Source organism: Glandiceps talaboti, chromosome 5 (genome assembly GCF_964340395.1).
Source record: "Glandiceps talaboti chromosome 5, keGlaTala1.1, whole genome shotgun sequence".
NCBI lineage: Eukaryota > Metazoa > Hemichordata > Enteropneusta > Spengelidae > Glandiceps > Glandiceps talaboti.
In genome coordinates, this window is record NC_135553.1 from 24,559,978 (window position 1) to 24,567,148 (window position 7,171).

General features: G+C 34.6%; 1 protein-coding gene across 1 annotated transcript in view; it reads right to left on the reverse strand.

Annotated features, from left to right (window-relative positions):
• LOC144435684 (protein C-mannosyl-transferase DPY19L3-like) overlaps positions 1-7,171 on the reverse strand; it is a 64,359-nt gene that overhangs the window by 36,967 nt on the left and 20,221 nt on the right. The window lies entirely within an intron of this gene.

The window sequence follows — 7,171 nt, forward strand, 5'->3', positions numbered from 1 at the left end:
TATGGTAACAAAGTCATATAACAGAGATTATTTGTTTGAAATATCAAGCCAGCAATATTCATACATGTAACAATAAAAAAAAATCAAAACATGTAATTTTTTTTTCTTTATATGTGCATTTAACTTTTTTCTCTCTATGAATTTTGAATGAATTCAAATCTCTGTTATGCATGTATATATGTAAAGATGTAAAATGCACAAACTATAATAATGTAACATGCATAATTATGAAAACAAATAAACACATAGATACATAAACAAAGCAACATTCATACATCAGGAGTTTCATCATCAAACAAGTCATAAACTTGAAGTGTGTTTGTGCAGTGTCGGGGGGGGGGGGGGGGTCTAGAAAGTAATCCATCTAAACTTCCTTCTTTTGAACAATAATTTTAGTAGAGAACCCTGCAGTACATAACCTTAGGAGCCCACATTTATATGTACCTTTCTGTTGCACCAAAAAATCAGTGAGGATATTGTAACTACTTTAACACTTCTTCCATTTCATCTCTCTTCCCACTCTGTATCCTAGCACCCACTTTTCGTCCATCATTTGCTGTCACTGGGAGCTTCCATTTAATCACTGACAGCTTAAATTTGTGTAAAAATGGTCATTTTTCACCGAGTGCTTGTGCACTGAACTTGCACATGACAGTAATGTGGGTTGTATGTATATATGTTTGTGGGGGCAAAAGTTTGTCATGACCTGACTGGTATATGTTATCTGGAAAGACCAGATGACAGAAAACGAAAGGATTTATGATTGATGATTCCTTTATATATCAGTTGTGGTAGTAAAGATAACATTATCACCAACCTCAGAAGGAAATGTTCCTATCAAATGAATGCAAGTAGGATATCTAGTCAAACAATTAACTTTTATCCACTTTCGAAAAAAACAAACTATGAGGAACTTCATAAAATGTGATATTATCAGTACATATTAGTAGTATATGTTGTGTTATATCTCAAGGACTTCTATTTTGATACACCAACTACCAGAACTGCAATAAGTTTGACAGTGTGTTTATATGTACAGTATTTCAACAAATAGAGTTGCGATTGCATATTGTTTTAAAGGGGAACACCACACCAGCAAACTTTAGGTTCTGGAGAGTCATTTGATGATTTTACATCACTTATATTAAGTTTAATTGCTGAGAAACCCTGAGGTGAAAGTTAATTAGCCCTCAATCAGCAACTGTTGAGAGGATTAAGCTTAAATTTACCCTGGATTCCTACAGTCGGGGGGGAGTCAGCAGACATGTGTATATAAAATTAGGACATAAATATTCATTAGTAATTGTATAAGCATATCTGCTGACTCCAATGAAGTATGTCTAGGTCTTACGATCTTCACAGAACAATTACGATATAATTTGGAATAAATTTCAACTTGATTTTGGCACAACTGTACCGAGTGCTTTAGGCATGGTGAAATATGTGTCACAGCTAGTACTCTGTGTGTGTGTATGTGTGTATGTGTGTGTGTGTGTGTGTGTGTGTGTGTGTGCCATACGACTGCCATATTTGTATAGAACAGTCATGACTTTAATACTGTATAAGTAAAAGTTCAAGTCTTCCTACATTTATGTGCTTCACACAAGAGTAGATCTTTCAGTTATAAATGCCCTATTTTTTAATGATAAACTACATTTTTCTTTTCAGAATGCTCAGTATTTTTTTTAACGGGATGAGGATGGCAAGTATAGATATATTAACTTAATTACTAATAGTATCAAATTATATCCATAAACATTGTACATAGCAAATCTGGTTTATTCCAGATATGCAGCTGATGTAATTGATGAGGGTATAAATTTTCTCCTCAACTTAGATGGACTTGTCTGCTTAACTTAATTGAAATGGACAAGGTGCGGATGTGAGGACAACAACAAATCTATCAAGGAGTTAAGATTTCCAATCAAAACCTAGAGAAAAAAGAGAACACACCCCCAAATGTTTCTGTATATCACAACAGGTCACTCCAAATCATTCCATTACTTTTGTAAACCCTTTACAGTTGTACTGACTACAAACTCTGTCTAGTTCAGCAGACGTGGACTCCTACAAATTGAGTTTGACGGAAGACAACTTGGTCGACTTGTGCACCATCTACAGACAATAATCCAAGGTAAGGATGTACAGAATTTATTGCAATCATTGCATGAACTCAACCAATTAATTATTACTAAACTATTATAATATATTTGTCAGCTGAACAGACCATAAACCAGGTTTAAGGTTGATATTTTTTTTCACCAGTATTCCATAATTTCTATTCTATTTTCAACTTGGGTCAAACATTTGTCATCAAATTGCTTTCACAGTCTTTTGTCAGGCATTTGCCTTAGGGAGGCAATTTTGACTTGTTCATGAAAGTATATTTCTGTTTTGTATTTGATATGAAGTAATCTTTGAATAGTATTAGTAAAAATGACAATTTTGACTTCAGAATTTTTATAAATGTTTTTAGCACAAGTGAATACTGCATAATATGTACTTCAGGCTAGCTATAGTCATAGTAAAGTGTTTGTGCATGTGTGTGTGTATGAGTCTGTGTCTGGGCATGTGTGAAAACAACTTAAAGTCAGAAGCTGCCACACTGATACTTTGGTATTTGGTCGGGGACATACATTTAACACATAGGATGTTAGCTGAGAAATTGTTCAAATGAAAATGATTGTACCACAGGTGTGTTTTTGGTTGAAAAATATCATATTTAGTACACAAAAAGCTTGCAATCTCTGGTTAGAATGAAAGGTTATTGTTTTATTGATGTCATTAAATCATGAAATTTTTGATGGGGGATACTTGAACACCTATACATGTAAATTGCACCAAGATTAAAGTCTGTTTGATTTTGCTTGAAAACACTTTTTTTTTAAAACAATAATAATAATACTTTATTTCCACTAGATTAAAAATGATACAACTGAAATTATAAAAATATATAAGTATTAAGGCCAGAAAAATAAAAAAAAGCTGTTCAACAGGAAACCTAGTACCTCACACTGGGCAGTCAAAGGTCTTTTTTTTTGCCATATATAATGGAGGTAAAACAGTTCAAGTTGAGTTTACAGTCATTTTGATATTTATCCCTTTTCAATTTATCTGTATGGCAAGCGATTTCTTAGTTACACAATTTATGGTTAAACAAATCTTGTAGCTATACTCTCTCCCTCCTCTCTCAAAAACATTAAATGGCCCACCATGAATTATTGCATGTATCCCCTCTGTCACCTACTACACTGGAGATGTAACATTATACAGTATAATGATGCATTAAAATAACAGTGATAACTGCAAGTACAATAACAGTCCATAACGAGATTACTTTACAAAGGATGTAGATTTCACCTGCATAAAGAGATGTCTCAAAATGAGCTCTAATCTGTACTTGGAGGTACTTATAGCCAGCCACCTTCCATCTTGATGTGGGAGAAAGACATTATCAACATGATTGTGACTGATTGGGATTAGACATCTCCAAGGATGAAAACTTTTTTGAAAATAAGACCATGTAGGAAGCCATTTTAATAAAGGCATAACATATCAAACCATTTAAAGACATAATTTAAAGTCACACCATTGTTCTTAAAATCACTTGAATAATTGGTCTTAAAATACCAGAATTGAAACAATTTCACAATGCAGTACATATTATCTAGCTATGAAGTGTATTTTGTTGTGGCAATTTAAAGCTGCAAGATATTTTGTAGATGCACAATTGGTAAATGACTTCTCCTGAAGTTTAATTTGGTTCCGAAAATCACAAATGAAGAGCAAAAAATGTTTCAAGTCCCCCTCTTCCAGACTATTTGAATTTGATAGCCCACTGACCTCTCCTCAGTGCCCTTCCCATTGTCATAAATTCTGCTTGTTCCTTTCATGCATGTTGGATATGCAACAGCTTAGTTTAATCTGAATTCACTCTTGTATGGAACAAAGTGTGCATAGTAGTCCAGCAGCCATTTTACTGACATGTGAAGACTGCATGTGGATATACCGTATTACCCATCACCTAAAAAACATGAAAAATGAAAAGCCAAAAATATGGGTGTGTTGGGCCCACTGAACAGCTTTATTATTTTCCTTGGCCTAAACAACAAAATAAATTTGTGAGCAGATGTGGAAATGAGGACAAAAATAATTTAACAAAAAGAACTGTTATGGTTTGACCTCACTCACTGATAAAAATTAGTCAATATTATACACATTTAAAGGTGATTCAAAATGCTCACATTCACTATCGCTAATTTGCTAGACGACATGTTTGTGAAATCCATTCTGGTTTTAAAATTTTTCAAAAGCGTCTGCAAACACCTTAAAATGACCCTTTTTCAGTCACTTCCCTTCGGATTTACTTCGAGAGTTTTCGGGTATTTCCGGTCCCACCTAGACCACAGGATTTTATGACGTCATAAGGGGTATACGTTAGCACTAAGACTATGACGAGCGTGGTCACTAGGTGAATAAAACTCAACAGCATTGTGAAAAAATACATTGCTAGTGGTTGTAACAGACATCAGTAAACAAAAACTACACTCTACATGTCTTATTAACCAACATTTACCGATATTTACTCACACTTTCTGACTAATTGGCAGTGTCTGTGGGTATAAATGCTAAAATATGATCTCCCCATATTATGGCAAAATAAATCAAAACGGCTCGACTAGTTATATATAAACACTTGTAATGTCGCGTGTTTCACATTCATTGACTTTTATTTATCTGATTTTTTATTATTTGCCGATAAGAAGCATTACGATACCGTCGTGACGTTTTGACGGCATCCCCGGGCCAAGGACGGCATATTTTAGCCCAATCGTACTCGCGTCGCCTTTTGAACAGTGCATTTAACAACAACGTAAACATATTTCATCTCGAATAAATATACTAGCTATTAGAATACCAATGGGAAACTTCAAGAAGGCGTATCGGGACATGTGCCACAATATATTTGTTGGTCCCATAATACACTAATTGATTCGATTCAAGTTGCTCCGAGCATAAGGAAGCACGCTCCGAGTCATTGCATCATGTAAATGGAACTGTGACCGACCTAATTTTGTTGTCCATATATAAAATGAGAGTGACCTGTAAATTTTTCACAGTTTTCGTTGTGGTCTTGTATTGTCACATGTTTGGCTTGTGAACACAAGTTTACATCTATTATTGTCTAGGACGTAATACTCTAGTCCGAGTCTGAAACCCATATAAAACCTAAGATACTCGCATTTGGATCGGAATGAACAGAAGTACTGAGGTCTCATCGACTTGTTGGGGACTCGAATTATTGCTTGTTTTTATCACGGTATACAGGTGATTATTATATATCGGTAGAGGGGTAGTGTTGTCAAGTTTTGTGCAGTCACCGCGGCCGCGGCAGTAAGCTTATACTAGGATAGTTCCGCCGATTAAAGTTAAAGCAGTGTATGTGCAATCATGGTACAATGTACGTATGGAATCGGGAGAGCACAGCGCACATTCGTGTCGGGTTAAATTTATCCACGTGTTGATGTAATCCATATTTATCAATCAGATATATTGTAAATATATCTTCAAGTTGTATATATATATCTTCAGATATATTGTAAATATATCTTCAAGTTGTACAGAAATAACGTCTCTAACTTCAAAACAAACCCTGAGAAATTGGACCGGACGTGGCTAAGTATCTAGTTGCAGGCTTTCTTTCATAACCGTGTGCTGGGGTCACGACCTTGATTGCCGACGTCAATATTGTCCAATCATATTTAATATCATTAACACATCGCGACATTTGATTTGTTGGTTTCCTAAACTGTATACTTCGAATACCATGATTCGTTACAAAATTCTTCTAATGAATATTAAATAGGCTTGTTGCATTAAATTAAGTGATATCGCAACAAGGGAAACCATACAAGTTTTCTTCCAGACGAGTTGCTAAAGTCATGTAAATGACAACACTAAACTCACGAAATTTCCTCAATTCTTTACAATTTTATTGCTGATAATATGGCAATCTAATAGCTAGTTTATTTATTCAAGATAAATATGTTTACTTTGTTGCTAAATGCGCCGTTCAAAAGGCAACATCAGTGAGTCACATAGTGGGCTAAAATATGCTGTCGACGCCATGCGTGTCGAAGATATTGTAATGCTTCTCCTCGGCAAATAATAAAAAAATCAGATAAATAAATTGAAACACGCGACCGACATTACAAGTGTTTATGTATATATACACTGTAGTCTAGCCGTTTTGATTTATTTTGCCATAATATGGGGAGATAATATTTTAGCATTTATACCCACAGACACTGCCAATTAGTGAGAAAATGTGAGTAAATATCGGTAAATGTTGGTTAATAAGACATGTAGAGTGTAGTTTTTGTTTACTGATGTCTGTTACAACCACTAGCAATGTATTTTTTCACAATGCTGTTGAGTTTTATTCACCTAGTGACTACGCTCGTCATAGTCTTAGTGCTAACGTATACCCCTTATGACGTCATAAAATCCCGTGGTCTAGGTGGGACCGGAAATACCCGAAAACTCTCGAAGTAAATCCGAAGGGAAGTGACTGAAAAAGGGTCATTTTAAGGTGTTTGCAGACGCTTTTGAAAAGTTTTAAAACCAGAATGCATTTCAAAAACATGTCGTCTAGCAAATTAGCGATAGTGAATGTGAGCATTTTGAATCACCTTTAAAGTAAGAAATGATAATAATGGCCATGATACAGAACTTATAATGTGCGATGATAAATAATAACAAATATTAAGATATGGCATCTATTATTGGTTTAGGAGGTACTTTCTTGAAGTCAGTTTTAAACTTACTCTGACAACAGGTATCTCTTAAATATGACAGGATTGAATTCCAAATTTTAGCACTAGTAAATTTTGTGCTGAATTAACCAAAAATATTTTTGTATTTGGGGAAGTAAAGATCATTTTGTTTTTCTTGCCTTGTGTCATGAGCATGACTGATTTTGGAGAAAATATTTGATAAGTGTGGCGGAACTCTTTATTTATGACACTGTGCACAAAAATTCCTATTTGATAATCCCGTTGTTTGTAAATATCTCAGATATGAAGGTGTTTAAATAAGGGAACTGAATAGGCATTATGGCTACTGAATGTGATCATATGAACAATTTTCTTCTGAATAGTGAGAATTTCTT